Source organism: Megachile rotundata, chromosome 4, assembly GCF_050947335.1.
Source record: "Megachile rotundata isolate GNS110a chromosome 4, iyMegRotu1, whole genome shotgun sequence".
Classification (NCBI taxonomy): domain Eukaryota; kingdom Metazoa; phylum Arthropoda; class Insecta; order Hymenoptera; family Megachilidae; genus Megachile; species Megachile rotundata.
In genome coordinates, this window is record NC_134986.1 from 2,129,925 (window position 1) to 2,155,019 (window position 25,095).

Consider the following 25,095-nt stretch of genomic DNA (forward strand, 5'->3'; position numbering starts at 1 on the left):
ATATATATATGTATATATATATATAAATATGTTACCGTGAAAGACCGAAATTGGAGAATGTCGACTTTCACCGGTGAATGTCAATATAGACCAAATATGTCGGTGAAAGATCGAATATTTCATTACATTCTTGTACATTCGGACCCTTACCGGTGTATGTCGACAATCACATGTATGCTCTGGTAGAGGTCCAAAAGAAAGGAGTCGACAAAGAAGCGACTGGCTCTCTCCTGCCAAATCCTTTGTTTTTCTGGGAGTCAGTCAGCTTTGTCAGTGTTATGCAAGCTTTGATGATGCGAGCAACGTTTTCTTAATTTTTTTTTCCGATACCGTAATTTATACTGAATGGATACTGCAGTAAATCGTGATCTTTTTCTTGAAAAGTTAAATGCATTAATTGCGGGTAAACGAAAAGACAATTGTGTATATTTTTCTCAAGAAAAGTACTCTAAAATACTTTCTGAAGTGGTTTGTGCTAAAACGAAGTGCAGCACACCTTTAGATTACAGACGATTAAAACGTTTTGATGTTTTAAAAATGAATGATGAAAGGAAATTAATTGTGCCATTAAAATCAAGGGAAACGAATATACGGTATTATGTTACCAATGAAGAATTGTTCAGTATACTATATGAAACTCACACCAGAATAGACCACGGAGGAAGAACACGTACGCTTAGAATGTACTATGTGTTTTAAATTCTTGGTCACTCCTTTCAGAAAAAGAGGCGCAAAAGTTACGTCACCCTTGTTACGTTTTATAGTGACTGAATTACGGAGAAGAAAATATAAATCTCCGACATGTTCAACATTCACCATTAGTGCATGGTGAATAGTCGACATTTACCGGTGTAAGTCAGAAATAAGGGTATTCAACAAATATTTCGGACATACACCAAGCGACTATGTGAATGTTGACATTCACCGACGAAAGTCGACATTCTCCAGATTTCGGTCTTTCACGGTAACATAATATATTTATTTATTATAAAAATTGTACGAGTGTGACAAAATGGTGCAAAGTCGTCGACCCTGATCGATTAATACAGCACCAATCTTTCTTTCTTCTGTCGCAACAAGTTGTTATAGCTATTAATAATTATCAGATAAAACATTGGTCTAAAAAGAATTTATTCAGATAATTGTGTCTAATCCGTACTTTCGAAATAATTCTAACAATATTAAATTCTGATATGCAGATTTAAATATTAGTTCACTGAAAAGTGGAATTTAAATCGAGAAAACCTCACATTTACCTCAAAATTCTACTACTGTTATCTTCAACGTGAAGTTCAAGATTGAGTTACCAAAACGTGGTAAATAAAGCCAGGAAGTACATTACAATGGGCAATAATATAACGGACGAAAAGTGATACCAGAAATGACAGTACAGGGATGCAATTACTATACTATTGTGTCAAATCAAAGTTTTCGGTGGAAATGAATAGTTTATCAATTTTTCGCGTAATGGTATTGAATTGCTTGATTCAATTGTTGCACGATGGACAATAAATCTTATCAGCATTAAAATCAGAAACAAAGCATGCTACCCTGATCTCAGGATTTCATAGATAATTAGGATCTAATATCCTGGCATACGATATTGGAGGGAAACAATAGTTAGATCCACCTACTTGTGAAGACTGGAGACAATAACACGTTGAAACGACAGTGAATCGACACCTGACACCAGCTACGTTGGCGGAAGCAAACAATAGCTTTGGATCCCTACTTACGAAGAACAAGTATCAATGACGATTTACGTTTACAGGTGGATCAGTCATTTGAGATGAGACATATAAGTAAAGTTATTTATTCGTATTGTCGATAATCCTTGATTAAAGAATCTTGTGCAGTACGGTCCCGTTATATTGCCAGTTCACGTAGGTCTTTATAATTAAAGAAGAAGGAGAATTTCTACAAATAATACTTTTCAATGACACTTTGATTAATTTCACACTTACACATAAAAATAAATGTAAACGGCTAATTAAAATTTTACGCGAAGAAATAAATTTTGTAAAAAATATTAATAATTTTATATAAATTTCATATCATTTAACCTTTGTGGGTTATATAAAATCATGAAATTACTTTTTTTACGAATTAGTAGTACTGTCTTTGCATCTACACACAGTTCTGATATCAATATATTCAATTGCTGCAGTAGTTCACGTGTTTTTGTAAATAAAAGTGAGTTTCTCAATTTTCATTGTTTGATTCAGACAAACAGTACCTCAGACGACCATGAACGTCTATCGATGAAAGCTACGTGAAGACAGTCAAAGATTTGGTACTCGGAAATCGTCGATTGACAATAATTAGAGATCTTGCTTTTGCTGAGCACATTTCATTTGGATCCACTCAAACCATTTTCGGAAATGTGTGCCTCAGACGCGTCAATTTTGTATGGGACGATAATACGCCGTTCCACACTGCATTGGTTCTTCGAGTAGATTTCGCCAAAAATTCGATCCATGTTGTTCCACAACCACCGTATTCGCATGATTTAGCACTGTGCGACTTCTAGCTGTTCAACAAACTCAAAAAGCCGCTTCGGGGACACCGTTTCGACACAACTGAGGAGATAAGAACCGAATCGAAGAAAGTATTGAAGGTCACCCCGGAAAAAGGCTTCTCTGACTGTTTCGAGGATTGTGTTAGGGTTTGGTCGAGCCCTGATATTGCACTACGTGCCGTCTATGTACTATGCTTGTGAAGGACCACCTAATTTGACCGGATTGGGGCCGTTAAGAATTGATGCATGTGATTAAATAACAAAAAACAGTTTATTAAATGTGTGCGAATGGAACTATATATGTTTCTGTGTGAATGAGTGTGTAAAGCTTGAATTTTCTAACTACTAGTCTGATCACTAGCAAGTTTTAACTAAAGTGTTTCTCTAAACTGTGACTCTGCTATACTATCTATTAACTATTCTGATTCTATCTGTACTGTTGGATATCTGACTATTTTCGAGTTTTCTACCTTCGTTAACACCTCTGTTCTCCCTTCCATTGCGCCCTTAGCGTGGTACTTTTCTGGATGGGGAACAGAAGTTCCTACGGGGGAGGACAGCGTTCCGGGGAGAATCGGGGTTTTTCCCAAATTCCGTGACGTAGCTCCTGGTCTGCGGGAACCGTTATTTTGGAGGCCCAGATCGCCCTCTGACCTTCTAGTCTTCGAGGTTTATGACATGGCCTGTGTCACTGAAGCCAAAAACTCTAATGACTAGTGCAGCAATAAATAAATCTGCTAAAAACTACAAATTGTCACGTACCATCGTAGTGCTGGCACGCAGATGGCACGGATGCTAAATTATAGGGTTCAAAAGTGACCGCTTTCCCTCGTCATGTCGTAAACTTCATCTATGCGAAACTCTAACAGATTAGAAAATACATTGGCATAAGTATTATATCGTCGAAATCTTTCCAACATGGAGAAATTTCGTGTTTCAAAAGAATGGTTGAATTTGACTGAGGAGGAGGGTAAATGAAAATTATTTAAACGTAATTGAGCCTCAAAAATCATGATAGTTTATTGGCTCGAATGATTCGAATTAGGGGAAAAAGCCTTGCGGCATAAAAAACCCCTTGCAAAATATGTATTTGTTAATGATTGCACGGTGAAAGTGTGAATGAGTATATACGTTGTGTATTTTGTTGAGTTTGATTGTTGTTTGATTTGAGGAGAACAAGATCTCGCTCAATGTTGTTTGATTTGAGAAGAACAGGGTCTCGCTCAATGTGGTTTGATTTGAGGAGAACAGAGTCTCGCTCAATGTTGTATGATTTGAGGAGAACAGGGTCTTGCTCGATGTTGTATGATTCATGTGATAATCCACGTTGCGTGAGATTATTCACGATGATCTATTCGAGGAGTGTAGGGTCTCACCCGAACAGTGTGTAATGTATGATTCGTACCACCCTACATATAGCCCATTCGAGGAGTGCAGGGTCCCGCTCGAATGGTGATCTGATTGCTCACTGAACCACCCTGCAATGGTTCTGTTACGTTACGTTCCGCGAAACTTTCTCACTCTCGATCCGACTTTTTGACTTTCGATCCGATTCGCACAAGCTTCAACGATCGACTGACTGTGTTTCTTTGTACGAAAAATCGCCTGAATACCCTCGCGTTTCCGAAGGCGACAGACGACGCGTTTCGTTTGTTAAAACTGTTTAAAAAGAGAGGTACAGCTGTTAGCTGATTTATGACACGCACATGTTTACGGTAAGACTGGTTCGGACAGGATTTGATAGACAAAAGGATCTTCGGTGACCCGTATTTCGAAGTATAAACTATTCACAGCGGTTCACGCGCCGAAACACTTGAACCCTACAATAAATCGCTTATTGTTAGTCGCGGCAATGGTTTCGGTTCGCGGCCGAACAAGTGCATTCTGTCGTATGGGGAATACTTTAAAGGTTGTGAGATTGATTTAAAAGAATAAATGTAGATTTTCCATTTTATAAACAAATTCACCTTTTTTTTTATCACAGTAGCATACGACTTTCACAACTAAATGGTCGAACGTATCCACAATATCGATAGCAAAGCGCATATGATTACGGCACCTTAGGGGCAAAAAGTAGCAGTCAACCTCCCCGTTGCAAATGTTGGTCTTCGGCTTCGTTGCAAACCGCGAAAGTTTCGAGCAGTTAATCCATTTCAAACAAACCACGATCGCTCCAATGGTGCAGAAAGCCGCGTTCAAATGAATAAAAAAAAGAAGTGTCTACCCGAGTGAAATTTTCCTCGATCTCCTGACACGTTCGACCACAAAAACGTGCGACCCAGAACAGCATCCATGGACGCTTGGTACGCGTGAATTCACCTGTGGACGAGACCGGTTGGCAATGTTTTCTTCGACGCGACTGTCGTTTCTCTAGGTGCGTGCACGCACTCCTCGTTCGATGATCACACACACGCGACCATGTAGCCAGGTTGATCACACACACGCGACCATGGAGCACGAGACCATGTTTGTGTACAAGTATAAATGTCCGTTTACCGGTGCGGTCTACGGTGGCCTTGGCTCAATGTCGCGTACTATGTCGAGCCAGGACCGTGGACAGAGACCTGCACAACGTACACATGTACTCCACACACGCTTACCGTCCTTTTGTCGTGCGTGTAATAGCCGCGCGTTAAGATACCTGGCTGATAGCTAGGTCATCTGGGTCAGGGGGCACGAAATAAACTTAAATAGTCACTGATGGACTGACGAGTATTAACCTCTTCACTGAGAAAGATGTATAGGATGGTTCTACTACTGCTGCAAATAAATTTTTTTCTGCTAAATGTTGGCAATGACCTTGATATTAATGATACATTCCTAAGTAACTTCTTCCTATAACTTAATCGTCGCTCATTTTTCATAAAAAAGTTATTAATAATAAAAGGAAAGTTATTAACCATAGAAGATTTGAACATAATCCGACATCGAAAATCTTGATGATTTTGACAGCAGTAAAATATTTGGGTCCATGACTACCGGGGGTACATAAGGGATGAATTTATAAATCAAGTTAAACAGATTTCAGCTAAAACACTATTCTAATCTGTCTCAATTTAACATGCTTTATAATTAAAAATGAATGTCAGAGAACGAATACCATGAGTAATGAAACATCCTCCCAATCTTGTAACTATTTATAAAAAGACACACATTTTATCCAGTTTGATGAGATTGAAATGTTAAGGCTAACATTTTGAAAAACTTTGCTTACGTATATATTCACTTCTCGATTTTCGTTTTTAAGGCATATGCAAATATCAGTTAAACAATGTATAATAGTATACGCAGTAGCACAAACACAATAGGATATTTTACTCGCATCCACTGTAGCATCGGTTCGTTCTTTTTAATTTATAATTCTAACTTTTAATCTTCATCTATACTGTAATGGATATAAGATAATGAAAAACATCACACTGAAGTATAATTATAACTATATACTTGGATTTACTGTACTCGAGATATTCTAAAAATGAAAAACAAATTGAATTTGTAGTGAATACATAGTAACAGACCATACTGACCAAAATGTAAATTTAATTGGAGATTTTTGCTAATATACGAGATTTCAGATCAAGCGGCGGTTATATGTGATGAAAGTTTTGGATAAGAGATATTAATATTTTCAGAATACTTTCAGTAATGGGTAACTGTATTTGCAAAAACACGGTGCAAGGACATGTAAGCTGCGCATACTCGTCGATACTGATAGGTAAACAATTTCTTTATTCGAAAATTTATATATCTTTTATAATGAAATTTATAAATGTAAAATTTTGTCAACTTCCAACGTATCAAATTTGTAAATTGCTGAGTTACCAAGTCCAAAATTTCTAAATTTAAAAATTTGATAATATATTATAGTAATTTGCTAGTAAGGAAAAGCAATTTAAAAACCTTAAATTTTCAAGTTTAGAAATTCAGAAAAATAGATATTTAGAAATATAAAATTCATAAATCAACAAGTTTACAAATCTGAAAAAGAGAGTATCCAGGCATTAAGAAACTTAAAAACTAAAAAATCTGGCCAGTTCGATATTTGAAAATTTGGAAAGTATGAAACATTTTCTAACTTAGAAATTAAAAAAATTGGTAAATAAGATATTTGGAATTTAAAAAATTTTAAATTTGAGTAATTAGAAAATTAAAAATTGAAAATATAGAACCTTCAAATTTGTAAATTTGAAAAATTTGGAAAATTGAGAATTTCGAAATTGATTCACTTACAATTAGAAACTTAAATACCTGGTAATTTATATATTCGGAAATTTAAGAAATTGGGAAATTGGAAAATTGGAAAATTGAAAGATTTTAAAATTAAAAATATGCATAGAATCTACAAATATATAAATTTAAAAATTTGGAAACTAAGAAATCTGGTAATTTGGATATTTAGAACTTTAGTTTATAAATGTTCTATTTCTCTTCAGTTGAAAACAAAAGATATTTAATAGAAACATGTATTTATATACATGATCATTCACCATTTCGAATACGGTCATCGAACTGTAAGCTCTGACGATGGATCGAAGCGAATATCCATTATTGTATAATGTAAGCGAATGATCTGAAGTCCCTTGTGAACACTGTTAATTTTACACTGCAAATGACTGTAATAACACGAGTATAGTAAGATATTCCATTGGATTTACACTAATACATTAAAATTTCAACGCGTGATAAGAGTAGCTCGTCAATGAGAGTAAGATGTGAAGCAATTTGAACAGAAAGTTTATGCAAGGGAACGCAGTTCTTAATTGGTTAAGTACACCCATTTACATACCTGTTTCGTCACTTTGTTGCTGAAAATATCTACTTTTTACGAATAAATAATAATAATCGTTTTTGTCACGTCTTTGAATACTAATTCCTTCATCTGTAAATGTGGGTTTACACATATTACCGGGTCAAATACAGTATAATTAGGCATAAAATAAAACACGTGTTGGACATATTACACATAAATTGTACACAAAATCTGAACATAGATGCAATTATCCTTTGCAACTTTGATACGCATAAACATCTGTAGTCTTTATGATTGTTAGTCTTTGCTTTATCCGTAATTGATTCTATGTTTTATATTTTACCAATATTTTAGATGACAGTACTATAATAACAATACACACATTGCAACATATGGCATTGTTGTACTTTGTATCGGGCAATCGTTATTTGTTCGGCATTTTAATAAAAAGCATTAATGTTATTATTGGTATTGTATGAATGTTCGATTACAATTTTTCATTAATTTGTAAATTATGGGAGCAGTCGACATATGTATACTAATGTTTGTTTAAGTATTTTTAAACTTGAAATTATTGTATTGGAATTACTTTTTCGATACGTTCACTCTCTAAATATTTTTGCTAATCTTTTTGCTTGTTTAATTGAATGATGAAAGTGGAGATTAATTTCACTAATTTAATTTCAGTATATTAAGTTTCATTATATTATTTTGGAAAATTATTACAATGTATATATTAATTTGAAAAAACTGGCTATTTGTAACGGGATTCTAGTATAATTAATAATAATTTTACAGTTTCTTCCTGTAATACTTTGACTGTATTATGATATTTAGTGACATATCATAATAAAATTTATTATAAATTTATTATCGTAAATTAGAACAGTTACAAAAATTACACATCTCTATGCGTTTTTAGAAACTCTGTTACAACTTGGTTGTATCCACCTCTCTGTCGAAAAACAAGGTTATGCGGAAGATCATGTTTTCATATTCAAATATCTTTTAAACAAAGACATTTATTTATAGAACGTGGAAGGTCCAGATGACGTATAAAATTCTTCCCACTATTTCACTTTTGTTGAAACGAAAAATGTAAAAGGTACCTGGTGGTACCCCACTTTCCCCTATATCCGATGACGAAAGAAAGAACATTTCCGGCGACGGCGTGTCATGCGATCAGTATTTTGTCTGAAATTCAGATGGGAGATTTACATGCGTAAGAATATGCGAAACGAAGGACAGGAGTGTTCGGTACGATCACCACTTCCGTGTACCTGTTATTAATTACCAGTCTCGTTAACAGCGTTAAACGTTTCCGATTGTGTATCTACAAGAATGGAGATCAAGCGATGGAATTGCGTCACATTTCTTACGTGCCGATTTTCAAAACGTGAGAACCAGTTCGCCTCTGTATCGACCGTAGTTGTTCATCTATGGTGTTGGATCGTGAAACGCGTTTTCCGCGATGTCTCACCTGTCACCATTACAATGACGTTGCGTTTCCAGGAAACGAGCTAGATATGCAGAAAAGGCTGTCGACTATTTTCGAATCGCGCTCTCAGCATTATCCTCTTTCGTGACAGGCTTAAATGTGGCAATAATTCCGACTGAACTCCAACTTCCCTTGAAACTGGTCCACTTGTGTTAGAGCCGTCGGTGTTGTAACAACTTCTCACGATCGTGCATCTTAAATGTGGAATTTCGTGGGTTCACTGACAGCTTTGCAAGAAGGCAGACGAAGAGACAGGTGGGAAGAGATAGACGATAGTCGCGGATTTAGCAATAATCTGGGTTACACCACCAATCGCTCTATAACCTTAAGAATGCTATTAATTTATAAATTGTAAGATTTAGTTCGCGCTTTGATGGATCCTCGAACAGATACAGTCTGTTCCAAAAGTATTTCATCATCATTGGAGAGTAAACGTTATGATTTTTTGGATCTGTACGATACTGCTGATTTTGTTGTATTGTTGATGTATCGTAAACGTTACAATTTATTTCTTCAAAATTTCGAAACTGTTAACCAGCATTGCTATTGTCTATCGTTAAATATTTTTATTTTTAGTATGATAGAGCTCTATGTCATAATTACAGAGCACTATCAAAATTTTTAAGCAACATTTTGTCAAAAAATAATCTTCATCTATGTAAATTTATAAAAGTGTATACTAAAATAAAAAGCACGAATAGCATAAAACTTTCAAATTTGTGCTAAAAAAACAGTTATCAGAATTGGACTTTTATCGTGTTTGTTTAAAACGGAATTCCTAACTGCGTAGAATCAAATAGGTAGCTTTTGTGATTATTTTGAGTTATCATATTTTTTTAATTCTTAAATCTGAGATTTCTGAATCAAAAGTTCAAAACTTTTAAACTCCAACATTTCCAAATTTTTACATGTAACGCTCGACGTTAATTAATTCTTAAGGTAATATACCACGTTTCTCTTTTGAACGCAAAGTATAAATTGTTCAATTTACCTTAATTGCATCAGTTACGTGCGGGAAGCGCGCGTATAAAGCCGCGAAGATTGTTTATCCTAACAAAATTAATTGTTAACGGGACTTGATGTTTTTGTGGATCCAGAGACACGCTAGTCCCATACGGGCCCTTTCACAAGATCGCAATGTTTAGAGAAAATGACGGAGGCAATTAAAGAAATGTAATTCAAACTAATTAGAATATTCAAAAGATTATATTTTATAAAATATGAAGCGATTAGAATGGTAGTGTATATAATATAATGTGAATTACAATGAACTGAACAGAAATATTGTAAATATCCGAGACGCGAAATTCAAAGATTTGAAGGAGAAGCAATTACTCAAATACAAAATAAAATTATAATCCAGTGAGGGAAATCCCAAAGTTAAATAATTAACTACTGGAAGAATAAAGGAAACAACTCACCGAAATATCTGTACTTGAATGAGTTTAAAATTAACAACTCCCTCTGTAAAATGTGAAATGACGGCTGCGCCTGGTTCCTGGGAAGAACACACACATGTAAGGACTCAACCAATGAGAATTTTGAAACTGACCAATTGCTGAATTCAAATAAACTATAAAATAAAATTATACTTTAAAAATTAAAAAGAGTAAAATTGAATATAATTGAATGGAAAAATAAAATAATATATTGAATTCAAATTTAACGTGATTATTAACGTGAAAATTTTACGTGAAGGTAGAGTCTTTGTCTGAATTTTGCACTTTAACAAATTCAAGAACAAACTCGTCTTTAAACCACTTCACGGATTCTACACCGGACTCTACTACGGACGGATTATACACCGAAGAGTGTCGCAACTTGCACCTCTCGGAGAAGACCAGAGTGGGCCTAGTACGAAATTGTTTATGTTGCATTGATATGCGCCTAACGAATTAGGCTGCGAGGCCAATGCGTAAGAGACCGTGATTCGTTAATTAGGTGGTGATGGTGGGTGCATGTGTGTTCCTCCCTTGTCCAGCTCTTATCTCTCTCTCTCTTCCTATTATATATAGTTCTTTTCCTTTACTCTTGAGCTATGGGCTGGTGATTAACTATTAAATAATTTTTATATGCATAACCAATACAGTATAAAATGTTAATCTGCACACATTATAAAAATTTAGAATGAAACATTATCTATTTCGTTTTACAATTATTAAAGTTAAATTGCGCTCGGTACTGTAACTATTGTAGGACTGATTGACGTATGCGTATTTATAATAACGGTATAATGAAATACTATGGCAATTTATATAATATTGTAATGTTACAAAGACAATTTCTATTACAATTCTATATTACGTCGCGGGCCCTTGAGGAACATTCCAGAACGCTTAGCGTTATCGGACCACACGAGTGTGACTTTCGCTTATGTTTGGCGGTTCGAAGAAGTAAAATGATCTAAGATTTTGGCCGTGGGACCACGTTGATTTCAAGAAAGGAATGTGTTATATTAACAATCTTAGTTTAGTCGCCAGAAGAAAATCTATCTAATAAACATTAAAGACCGTTACTGCGTACGATCAGAGTGTTCTCAGAATGCAATATGCATTATCAATATACATCCGGTCGATGAGAACTACAAAGGAAATTTTGAAAAATATTACTGTTCGGAACGTAACACATCATTAGATAGATAAAATACAACTGTTCAACAATGAAATAAATTTGAATTTATCGCGAACAAACCCGTGAGTCACTTTACAAAAGCAACGAATCCATGAGGAAACAAAGCTTATCGTATTATACTAATTTTTCGTCTCCTCTGAACAGGTTAAAAGCTGCAAATCTATTGTGTAATTTACCATGTAAGCTGCGATACAGTGTCATAAAATACATAGTGAAACTCAAGGGAGAGGATGTTCGTAACGGAAGACCGTTTAACGAGCGAACTCTGTTCCCTTGAACGTGGAAAATGCTTTAGCCATTAATTAAATTAACGCTCGAGCAAGCAAGAGAAGCAGGAAGCGAATTGGCCCGTACTCCCTCGGCGTACACTTAATTGAATAGATAAAGGAACAAACGCGAACGTGAACGAGTGACCGAACGATGATGCGAATGCGAGAGAGAAAAGCTGATGTACGAACGCACCGGACGAGTGTTTCGCATTAAACTGCTTACGCGACAGGTTTGCGTTATCGGTTTCCTTTAATGCAGGTGCGGTTTCAATTGGACGAGTAACAACCTGACTCGTGAAACGAGGAATGTCGTGAACTACAGTGTTCCCAGGATTACTGTAGATACGGATGGTAAAAAAGAGGTCATCAATGTAACGATACAACTGTCATCGACTACTATCAATGTTAACCGATACACCGGTAGTAAAACACCTCCTTAATGAATCTACTATCGTCATTAGCCGCATTCATAGACATCGTGCATCTTTTTTTGCTTTAGGGTTTCAGATAATCCTTAGGATACATTCCAACGACTCCAGTAACAGCCGATCCTTTTTCAATTTCCCGATCGTCATTTCTTAGCAATATTTTACTCTTCTCGCTACATAAAAATTTATATACTGCAAAATAACTTGATGTATGTAGTTTCAATTAGTCTATTGAACAGCATATGCATTGATCTATTTGTGATGGAAATACGATATTCGATTTGAACGAAAATGCTAAAAATTCGTTTTTGTATTGGATGACAAAACTAAATTTGTTTATTACATACTTTCTGTTAAATAAGTAAAAAAATTATTTTTATAATTATTTAAATGTCGATGAGAATATTTTTGTTTGAACTTATTGGATGGTAGTCCAAATTAAACATATAGTTTGTATTTTAATTTTAGTTTTGAAACCGCTTTCAATAATCAATGTGTTATTGATAATTGTCTAATCTGCATACAATTGACTGCCCTATACTTTTAATTTTGCTGCTATTTTCTCGTTAATGAAGTCGCCAAAAACATTTTTTGTAATTACAGTATTTTATCAGGGTTTTTAAAATATTGCAAATTTGTGGAATTGTATAATACATTTTAGACAGAAAACGCTACTATTCTAATAGTATCATCAATTTGATGAGTTTAAAAATATACTTCATTCTGAAACTGAAAAGATCGTGTAACAAAAGGTCCATGCAATAATGTCGTTTTGCTGGATTGCGGATGTATCACACTGTGCAATGTGAGAATAATTCAGGGAACAGGTAAAATAGTCAGGTTTTGACGGAAGTGTTGCGTAAACGACCGATTATCGAGAAGTTAAGCGATGATGAGTACATACTGGCGATTGGCGCCAGGAGAAGTGAAAGTCGGTTACCATCCTTCTTGATTCTCTCATTCCCTCGTTTATTTTCCTCCACACCGACTTGTCTGCTCGTGGACTGCGTGCGAATGAACGTTTCGCGTGGGTCGACAATAGTTATAACTCGATGAAAAGAGATACCGTAAGACTGCGTGGAACGTGAAAGATCTGAAAAATAATGGACTTTCGAAGGAATCTGTAAGAATTGTTGAGATACGATATTACGATGCTTCATGCTTAAAACAAGTTTTTTTTTACAGTATTGTTGGAGGTCCCAACCATATGCTTCGCAAAATACTTTCTTTACCATGCTGTTCCTATTTCCTTGTCCGTAACCTCGGGTCCCTTCCTATCATCAGTCCTAGTCTACTCAAGTACCCATAAATTACCACCTCTCGAAATCCACTTTCTTTCAATATTTTGTCCAATCCCTGTTCTTTTCCTCCACCTTCGTTAAATAATTTCAACCAATAAGCATTTTCCTAAAAGGTTTCTTTTTCACGATTTCTAGTTCGTCTCGTTAGAATTCGTTCGCAACTCAGCCGTGCTGGTTCATTTATTTGTTAGTAAACTGTTGTAAGATTTTTGTGTGGAAATAAATGAACTATTTAAGGTTAATCCCGAATTATCTGAACCCAGTTTTCCAACAGTATCTTCTTAGATTACTCTTATCAATTCAGAAAGTATCATAGAAGATAAATGTCGTAGCGCTTAAATGAGTGCAACATAATTAATTGAATATAAATGTTGTTAATAATAATATTTCTGCTTAGTTTAAACGTTGAAACTAGTCAAAATGTAACAGCGAAATTAGCTTCACATGGATGTAATTATAAATTTCTATAATTCAATACGTGTATTACACAAAAATGTTATTGTATAATACTGTAAGATGCAATATTTCTAAACTGATTTTATGACTCAAGCAAGTGAAGGAGTACTTTTGTTAAAGATATAAGTAATTAATGTTATGTAATTGTTTAAATAATAAAGTTGTGTCTGGTTTATTTAATTATGTACCATTCAAATTAATCTTATTTCTTACACTTTTTTCTTAAATATTAAAATTAATTATTGCGTTTTTTTTCATTAGTATTGTATAATATTATGTTACTGACCAGTTACTAAAAGACATTAGTATAAATGCTCTTTTATGTGAGACAAAATTAGCGAATGAATCAGCTTTACTGTACTTATTAAAATATTAATATTTATTATATTACAATATGTATATTTGCATTTTGTACATTTATGTTGATAATAACTATTTAAAAATATAATTCTGCTTATTCTTAAGCTCGTCATAACATTAACATAACCTACAATTTTATAATATATTTTTAATCATTTCTCTTACATTATAGTCACATAAATTCTTTCGAATGTCAAAAGGAAGAAATAGCAAAATGCAAAACGACGTCTGCGCAGCAGCAAAGGTCTTTAGAACAAACAATTCGTTAGAAATTGGGAATGAACAATTTCATGTGTTAAAATGAATTCAGGAAAAAGAACCTTTTGTAATTAAATAAATGCATTATAGACAAAATATTTTCATTCCACAAAATATTACCATCTTTATGATAAGAATTCAGTGTATAAGGGAATTTACTTCTGAATGATAAAAACACTAGTTTTGAGCAAAACTTTTTAATAAAGGTAAAAGTACGTATGTACGAGGTGCGACACAAAGAAAACGAGACTAGGTGTGTAGTTTGAAAAAACAACGGAGTTGGCAGAAATTGTTTTAGTGGCATCATCCCACACACATCCTCTATCCATGCTGCCAATTTCGATTTAATCCGTCATGCCATTTGGGAGTATTACATCATTGAGTAAACACGTGCAACTGCATTCTGCCGGAAAAATGTCTAATGAATAAAAACCGAACAGCGAATAAACATCAAGTTTCTTGTAAAATTTATTGAAATCTGTTGTAACATGTGATGAGACATGGATTTTTACCTATGACCCAGAAAGTAAGCGCTAGTCAATGCAGTGGAAGTCTCGAGGATCCCCAAAACCCAAAAAAGCACGCATGTCAAGATCAAAATTCGACATTAATGGAATTGTAATGATTGAGTGGTTTCCGAGTGGTCAGATTGTTAACCAACACTGTTACATTGAAGTACTAAAAAGATTTTGTGAAAAAATTAGGAAAAAAAGGCCACAGTTGTAAAGCGGTGGATGGCTGTTGCAGCAGATCAATGCACCCGCTCATATGGCACAGTCTGTCAAGCAGTTTCTGACCAGTAAAAATATTACTGTGATGGGACATCCTCCTTATTCACCTGATTTGGCTCCAGGCGACTTTTTTTTATTTCCTAACGTTAAATTTTGTTTAAAGGGAACCCATTTCACCTCAGTTGAAGAAGTTCAGGCAGAAACGGAGAATCTCCCGAAGGAACTTCCAAAAACCTCGTTCCAGAATTGTTACCAGCAATAGCAGCGCCGAATGCAGAAGTGTGTGAATGCTGAAGGGGACTACTTTGAAGGTGATAATGTCACGGAGAACTGATTCTAAAGATACAATGATTTATTGGACTAGTCTTGTTTTTCTTGTGTCACACCTCGTATAAGGTAAATATACCCGGTATCGACTATGTCCCCATCGGTGTGAGATTCTTTACCTGAATTTATTAAAAACATTAATAAAGCGATTTGCTTAAAACTTTGAAATAGTGAAATTAATAGTATTTTATTAGGTATTTTTAAAACTATTTCTCTATTAAGGTTTTCGTTAAAAATTATAATAAAAAATTTTTATGTGTTAAGTCCTTAAACACACGCATTTTTAAAAGCCTTAATTTCATATTAAAAAAATGTACAAATCCATTTAATTTGATTAAATTGAAGGTCAAGTTTGGGGACCAAATATTCCGAATATGATTTTTGAGAAGTTCTGGAACCTGTGAAGGAAAATTGATACGCTCCGGCGATCCTTGTTTATCTTATGTTGTTTGTTATTCGAATTCCAACAATGTGCAAAATGCGATTTCTCTTTGCTAGGATCTTGAAACCAAGAAGCAATATTTCGTCACGATTTCTTTTGCAAAATATTCTTTGAAGGTACAGAGCCCGAGTTTGAAAAAATGGACGTGAAAAGTTTCTCCTAATAAAAACTTGTATGTTTTCTTCTTGTGAAATTTCAAGGGTAACTTGCAAAATCAGGCTTTGTACTGACCTAGATTAATGTATAAAGAGTATTTTGCAAAAATAATCATAATGAAATATTGCTTCTTGGCAAAGAAAAATTGCATTTTGCATATTTTTGGAAATTGAACATCTACTATCATTGTCTCTCCTGGCCAATACACCATAGGATAAACAAGAATCGCCGAAGCATACCAATTTTCCGCCAAAGGTCCCAAAATCCCTCAAAATTATACTCAGAAAATTTGATTACCAAACTCGACTTTTAATAAGAAATATGCAGTTAACAAAAACATAAAATGAAAATATCAATTTTCACTTATGTAATCAAGAAAGTCATGATGATTAGTAAAAATTTATCAAACTAAAAATAATTTTCATTACACATAATTATTAGTACCTGTTTGTTAGTATTACATATTCTTAAAGTTTGATCTTGACTTTTTTGAACGCCACGTAGATTTTATCTTAATGACTATCGATTATTCTGAAAGAAGTACAAAAGGTCGTGTTTAAATTATCTCTGCAGGAGGTAAACAACGTTTATGTACATTTCTAAGATAAATTCGACGTTCTCTCGCTAATACTAGCGAAACTACTAACGACCTAATCAATGCTAATTCATTAATCTCCGTTTTAGGGATAGGAATTCTTGGAGTTAACGATAATGTCGAACAGAAATCCCATTTTTGACCACTTAAGAAAAATCACGAAACAGCATTTTTATATTTTACTAATGCACTAATTACTCTACCGTTATTCACGACACTTTGAACCAACCTTAACTCGAAATTTATTGCTTCCGCTACTAACGACTCCGTTGACTACTTCTGAATGTCTATTCTGAAAATCGCAAAATACCGTATTTATGGTAATTTTAATAGTGTCCATTCGACAGTTCCTCATTTTTGGGGTTCTATGTTCAATTTCTGTTAAAATGGAATATTTAAAGTAATTGCTATGTAATCACTCCTTTCATTTAAACAGCAGCTGCTTTCAATTGTTAATACCATTGGAACAATTAGTTGTCTACCCTTAAAACGATATATGTATAATATTCAATTGAATGTTTTTCATAAGATGACAAAGTTTCATATATTAGTCAGCGTAACACTTGGTGAGTTCCTCTCATGAATGGTTACGTACGGAGTGTCTTAGTTTTTTACCACCAAATTCTATTATGATATTTCACACAGAGAACTAAAAACAGATGTATTAACACAGAGTTTTAAACACCTTACTAAAGTTTTATAACAAAAATACAAAATGACTGGATAGTTTTGTTCTTTGATGTCACATATAGTATGTCCTAATTTTGTAGGTGAAACTTTACAAGCATGTTCTATGAATCAGAATGATTAAAAAATGTTATACAAACGTAGCCTCTTAAATGCTTTACCGACAGATTATAGAGAATATATGAAATGATGAAAGATTTTCCTCTTCAACTTCGAAATTTGATCGACTTTCCTATTTTCTTTAATAACTCTTCCTAATGTGTTTAGTAGCTTATGTTCACACAAACATTTTTTATATAATGTGCTAGTAAAATTATACAAACTGTACCCTACATATGATGTCCAACAGTAAAGCAGTCCGTTGTCATTTCGTACTTTTGTTATAATTTTGTAATAATGTGTTCGAAACCCTAAGTTGATGTAAAATTCTTTTATTTTCACGGATAGAATATATTAATTACCTACATGTTAATAAAGGAAACTCTATATGTATGAAGAAATCGGTCGGCATAATAATCTGGAAAACATATTTGAGGGCCATGAAATTCGATGAGGACTTTCCTATTTGAAATAATTAGCAAATGTTAGAACAAAATATTATAGACTTGCAGTAAACTTTAGATATGTTGCTATTATTTATATCGCCCCTTCGCAAGTTTCTCTTTACACAGACTTTCACACTAGTGTTCCTCTACCATCGCAGCCTACTGTGATTCGTGAATACAGGTACCTTCGTCGATGCCGTTCTTTTCTGCTCAACGAATGCTATCACAAATCCTCCATTCAACGTTGAACGTTAGAATATCACACATTACATCGCCGTGCTTTTTATCGCCACATTTTATTGCCATGCTTCGTGTGGCTACTCGCTGTATGAAGCTAATTGCATATTAACAGTAAACTTTCGATATGGCCGGACAATATAATAAGAGCCTACAAAATTCTAAACATTTCTGCATCGAAATAATTTACACCAAGTTCTATTTTCATTTCAAACATATTGTAATAATTTTAATACAATCAGTGAGATTTTTGTCGTTCCATTATAAATTTCACATACTCATTAATGTCGATCTTAATCGACATAAATACTTAAATTCTTATATTTAATTATTACTGATTGAGATAAGAGATGAATTGCTATTTTGAGTTCGTTCACGCTGCTTATATCTGAATTTTGCACTTTATTTTGAGTATTATTGCAATATTTGTTGTGGTACTATAAATTAAAACGGAATTACCATAGTTTTAGCACTTTCCTTTTTTGATTCAACTGTAAGTGCTGTGTAAAGACTAACAAGGTATTTATTTTATTTTTACGCAATAGAGATTTTAGTTTAGAGAAGTTAGTTTAGTTTATTTTAAATATGCTGATAGGGAAGATAAGAAATAAAGAAAGGAAGATCAGAATAATAGTTTATAAAGATGCTAGACATCTTATAAATGTAATGCATCTGAAAGTGAAGCTGCTAGGTAATAACAAAATTAAAATACTTTTCTGGGCAATAATAGCACACCAAAATCATCATTTTCTTAGAATTTTATTATTTTTATTATACTGCATATACATATAATATTACACAAAATTTTAATGGAACATGTTAAATTTAAAATTCTCATTTTATTATCACAACGAGGAAGGTCAATTAATTTTGGAAATGTAAAATTACTTTCTTTGTATTAAAAAATTAGGTCAACTATACCAAACAAATGTTAGGACATGACAGGTTTATTATCAAAGATATTTCCCTTACATAATGAATATTTAAAAATGTTAAATCCTAAATATAATTCAAAGTATAAATATAAAGTAATATAAATTATTAGCAAAGATGTATAATTTCATTGAAATTGTTAATAAAAATTAATTGCTTTTTGTTGTATTGTATTGTCTACAGTAACATTTAAAAATTGTTTTCTTGTCTTTACGTTTACTTTTTATAATACGAATTAATATTTATGTAAAATTGTATATTAAATTTAGCATTTAAAAAATTACTACAACTGAAATATTGTGCATTTAATTAGCGATTGCAATAATTTATTAATTTTGAAAGCGAGGCAAGTTCATTTGAATATAATGACATCTCTATTCTTCTTAACCAGCACTTTAACCACTATTGGATATTTGGACATTATTTAATACCATAAAATACAGCAAATTTGTCTATTGGTTCTCAGCAAAATATTTTAAAATTTATTGAAATGCAAACCTTTAAATATCTCGCAACGACTCGGAATGGACTTGCTCCACTTTCAAACAAACAGCCCATATGTGCACGAAATATTAAAATTTTAATTAAGTTGTCCGTACACATTTTATTACAATTTTTTCAAAACTATCACCGTTACCGAAGTATTTCACCTTGGTCTAGGTCCTGACCAGTCTTCTTCTCGGTTCAAAGTCTCGTTTCTGCGCACAGCAGGAACGTGGTAAGTGAATCGGACCCGGTTGCACAACGTCTCCTCCTTTCGCGTCTTTTTCTCTTTTCGTCTCGTTCCAGCATTCGCGAGCGCACGTTTTCCTTCTCGGTGCATCGTCGCGAAGAAAAGGATGCTACGGGAACACAACCTGCACTCCCGTCTAATGAATAGTTGGGTCAGACCGCTGCCTCGGTAAATGCTGAGAATTAACCGCCTCCTTCTTGACATTTCGCTCGAAAGAGGATCCTCTTCTGCTGCCTGGCTGGCCAGAGAAGAAGCTATCTCTTTTCTCTTCTCTTCTTCTTCCTTTATCACGAGCCATTAGATCGTGGAGCACGATAACCGTGGAACCAGCGGAGACAAAGTGTGCAGTCTGTGCAGAAAATGGACGAAGGATTAGTTCGGAGACACGGCTAATTGCCCGAAACTCTGTTTTTGCCATAATGGACGAAACTCGTGGCGAAGTAGACGCGATACGTAACTGGTTCCTTAAAAGCTGCCCGCTTGTGTCCAAGCGGGATCTTCTAATTCGAGGAACTTGGAAAAAGAAAACAGCATCGAACAGGCTGTTAGCTTCGCCGAGAAACATTATCTTCGCTCGGGTCTTTCGGTTTAGGTGTTTTTCGTGCCCGCTTGCTGGAAAGACTACGATTCACACACGCGAAATTTAGCTGCGTGATTTAACGCCATATTCGAGGTTTGGAATTAGCATAGTCGGCTATGTGGCTTCAACCGAACCGTGAAAGAAATAAAAGGGCGATAGAATCACGGTCATGGTTTAACATCATTTTTGTTTCACGTCCTTTTTGATTTTTTCAGAATATACTAAACAATTTTACAGTTTTCTGGAGAATTTTGGGTTGGGTATACGATTTATTGCTAACAAGTTTTTGACCAAGTACAATAATACGAAATTAAGTAAACATTCTTCAAAAGGTCTTATTTGGTTAGACCCTTTGATAAATTCTATAGCATTTTTGAAACTTATAATGGAACAATGGTACTTAAATCAAACTCAACCAAACGGGTCAAATATAGGGAAAGCCTAACCTTCCAGTTTGAAATGGAAAAAATAGATTGTTTTTATCTACAGTGGCTATTACAGATTAACACATCATGTATTTGAATACTTTATGTTTATTCGTTACCTCATTTGCTTTAACATGTAGCTAGTTTATAAAGAAGTCACCAGAGTATTTAATTCTTCTGATTCACGTACAGTTACATCGTAGTCACCAAAACTGCTTTGAGTTATAAATCCAATTATCACAAAATAAAATAATTTAATAATATGTTTTTTATAAAGATAAGATACCTTAAAGCTAATTGGATACTAAGTATATTGAACTTTTATTATAATATATCTAATCCATGATATTTTTATTATAAAATGTTTCGAATGCAAGAGACCGTTTCTGTATTAAAGGAAACCTAAATATGAATTTAAATATACTAAGAATATCACAATTCTTCAAAGTTGCAGCTTTGTTTGATGGCTTGAATTCGGATATCGTTGTACTGTACTTAAGATGTACAAATGCTATATAATTATTGACAATATATAATTACATTTGAGTCAGTGCAATCACTTTAAAAGAAACTTATTGTACATAACCTTTGAGTGTAGTTTCAGAATCACATAGTCCGTTACGTGGATTGTGCTAGACACCATGCGAAATTTCTTACAATTAGATATGTATAAAGTAGTTTTTTTCAAATGAAGGATAGAACATAAAGAATGTTTTGCATAACCTAAACTCATATATCCACTTTAAAAAAAAGTATTATTATAAAGACGTAAGATACATACAGGTCAGATCTCTGTAATATGAAGTTAATAAAAAAAAATCACAGTTTTCATTTATAATACAGGAGGAAAAAATGAACAAAAGAAATGCGATTCGAAAAAAATAATTGTACGAAATCCTAAAAAAAGTACTTTACATTTGAAGTTTGCAAGAAGATAAGCAATATTTTAATATTCTATGTATCATCTATGTCTCCTATAGCTATATCTACATAGTCTGTATACAACTGTTCTCGTGTACATATGTAGACATTAATATTACAAAATTATCGCAAAGTATTCATAGCATATTTCCCTCAAATAAACTTATTTGTTCCTAAAATTCATGTTTATAACATTTTGTTACATTTATTATAAACTAACTTTTTTCATATCACTCATTTTCTTTTGGAGTTCAATCAGGACAGGTCGCTAATTATATTATTTTTTGTATGTTGCTTTGCTGCAAGATAAATACTTTTCAATTACTTTGCTATGAAGCAGTTTCATTGTAAAGTAAAATAGTATCTTAAGAATCTTGAAAGCGATTTTTATACTTGATACTAAAACCTATGTATTTTAACACAGAATGCACTATTTCAATTTAATGTACAATTTTCTTAAGTCGTTGGCCACCTGGCAAATTCAAGTTATGAACGATTAAGGTAATTCAAACATATTTAATGAAATTTATCACCTATCCTTTTTTGTACAAATTCTAGAATTACTTTCACACCCCATAAAACATACTCAAGCTGTTTAAACCTGCTTTTCTACTTCTGCGAACGCTTAAATCTCATTGTCAGCTAATCTTTAGGATACTGCATCATTTGGATATAATAAAAAACTTTCATAGGATTCCATGTGTATTATTACTGGAGCTTTTAATATTTATTATTAAAATTATTTTATTTAGTCAATAGAATGTGACTTTTCATTTATTACATAACGTATTTTGTCAAAACATTCTGTCTAATTTATATGAATTTTCTCTTTAGGGGTGATGTTTGTGAATTAAAAAAGCTATATTGTCGCTTACTAGGATATTATTCTAAATAATTATTTCATTCCAGTTATCAAAAGTGGTTGGAACCAAACTTGTACTACTTATTAAGGTTAAATAGAGACAACTTTTAATAGGTTAAAAGAATTCATATAGACTTACAAGAGACATTACCCAATCGACAATCGCCGATTATGATGCGCTTTGAGTATGATATAGAACGCAAAAAAATATATGACACGTATTTTTTTTTATCGGCCATCGTCCATGCTGAAGGGGTGAAAATGGCCCCTAAAGTTGGGGTTGCAAAACATATTTTCTCGAATATCTCAGGAACTATTAGGCCTAGACAAAAAATTAAAAGTGCAAATTTTTCTGTTTTAGAAGGCCAATAATATGGCGTAAGTGGATTTTTGAAAAATTTATTTGTTTAAAAAATATGTTAAAAATTAACATTATTTTGCACATTTTTTAAATAAAACTTTGTACTATTTCGATCAAATTTCACATATGTAAACTATAGGTCCAAAGACAAAATATGGATAAATTGGAATTTTTAATTTCGCTTGTGGAAAAAATATTACTGTCGTTAAAGTTATACGTACAGGGTGTAACAAAATGTTTTGTCATGGCTTCACCAGCTGATTCTACAGCTTTTAATCGGTGAAGATCTGTAAAAAAAAGTTGCCGCAAAATTGACCTTGACGGAAAATTTCAAGGTCAAATTTTTTTATTGCATCGTATAGTACTCACTCGATAAAACAAAAGTCTCAAAGGCACCATAGGTCGCAAGTGAATCCTTCACTTGAAAAACGAGGTTAACCATTTCTAGAGTTGTCCTCTGCGTCTTGAGCGGTTTCTTCTTTGCCACAGTATAGAACCATCGACATTTATGCACCTTAATAATCTTGCTTGATTACCGGCTTCGATATGTCCACCATTATTGCGTAGGCACGTCCTCAATCGTTCTTTTAAATTGTTGCGAACTTTTTCGTAAATATTGGCAGTTTGCTCCACACGGCGAAAAGCGTTTTTTATTCGCAATTTCAATTGCCCCATACTTCTAACTTGTTGACCTGACCGGTAAACCAGATTCTTTACTGCTCCCCAAAAGAAAAAGTCCATAGGTGTAAGATCGGGAGAGCGAGACGGCCACAAATGGGGTGCTGGTCTACGACCTATCCACCTACTTCCAAACATTTCTGATAAAAACTCACGTACCGGTCTAATAAAATGCGGTGGGGCACCATCATGTATAAAATAAATTTGACGACGTCTATGATGTGGTATAACTTGTCTCAACTGTGTCATGAATCGCGTGCGAAGAAAATTAAGGTAACGTGTTCCAGTTAAGGAGTTATGAAAAAAAATTGGACCGATAATATGGTTCCCAATGATTCCTCCTCGCACATTAATTGAGAAACGGCCTTGATTAAATGTTTGAATCATCGCGTGTGGGTTTCTACGTGCCTAGATTCTAGTGTTCTGCGAATTTTGGTAACTTGTGTTGGAAAAGTTACTTTCGTCTGTGAAACACACATTTTCAAGAAATTGTGGATCGCGATCTAATTTCCTCAACATCCAACGACAAAATTTGCGTCTCATGGAGTAATCTTGGCGTTGAAGTGCTTGCACTTTCCGAACACGATATGGACGTAGTCTTTCATCACGAATAATACGATGGACAGTCATATGCGAAACACCAAACCGACGTGCAATATTGCGTAAACCCATAACGGGATAAGCATATGCAAGTGCAATAATGCGCTCCTCTTTCCACCAGTGAACGCGCGGTCGTTCTGCCCTTCCATATCCACGATTGATAGTGACTTCCAAGTCTTGAAAGCGTTCCTCAAGTCTTGGAAAATCACGTCTATCAGGAAAATTTCGAGAATGTTCCTGTCCGCTATTAACTAAATAATTCCGATATATATTGCGAGCTAAGGCATAATTCCCAAATGCTTCATCAATAGCACGAAGCATTTGACGAACATTATACCGATAGAAATAATTTCTTCTATTTCTTCTTGTATCCATACCTCACTATACGATATCCACTACACAAGAGATCAGAAACTACTGTGATTATTGGCATTCCTGTGAGCATATCTAAGCGTCACAACATGCTAGACCTATCTGAAAGTCAAATTTTACATCTAAGTATACTCTACTACAGATATATAATGTGACACCGTAAGAAATATTCGCTGAAATAATGGTGAAATCTTCAACATTGTTTTTCCAAGTGAAGGATTCATTTGCGACCTATGGTGCCTTTAAGACTTTTGTTTTATCAAGTGAGTACTATACGATGCAATAAAAAAAATTTGACCTTGAAATTTTCCGTCAAGGTCAATTTTGCGGCAACTTTTTTTTACAGATCTTCACCGATTAAAAGCTGTAGAATCAGCTGGTGAAGCCATGACAAAACATTTTGTTACACCCTGTACATTTTATACCTTCCGTTCGGTGCAC

At 33.9% G+C, this 25,095-nt stretch overlaps 1 long non-coding RNA gene across 3 annotated transcripts in view; it reads right to left on the reverse strand.

Annotated features, from left to right (window-relative positions):
* Positions 1–25,095, reverse strand: part of LOC105663690 (uncharacterized) — a 122,983-nt gene that overhangs the window by 13,843 nt on the left and 84,045 nt on the right. For 2 of the 3 annotated variants that reach the window (XR_013037880.1, XR_013037879.1), the window contains exon 2: positions 19,258–20,204. The exons of the other annotated variant lie outside the window; for it this stretch is intronic. This is a non-coding gene — a long non-coding RNA (uncharacterized LOC105663690). Of the gene's footprint in view, positions 1–19,257; positions 20,205–25,095 lie in introns of those variants that run through there. 3 annotated transcript variants of the gene reach the window in all.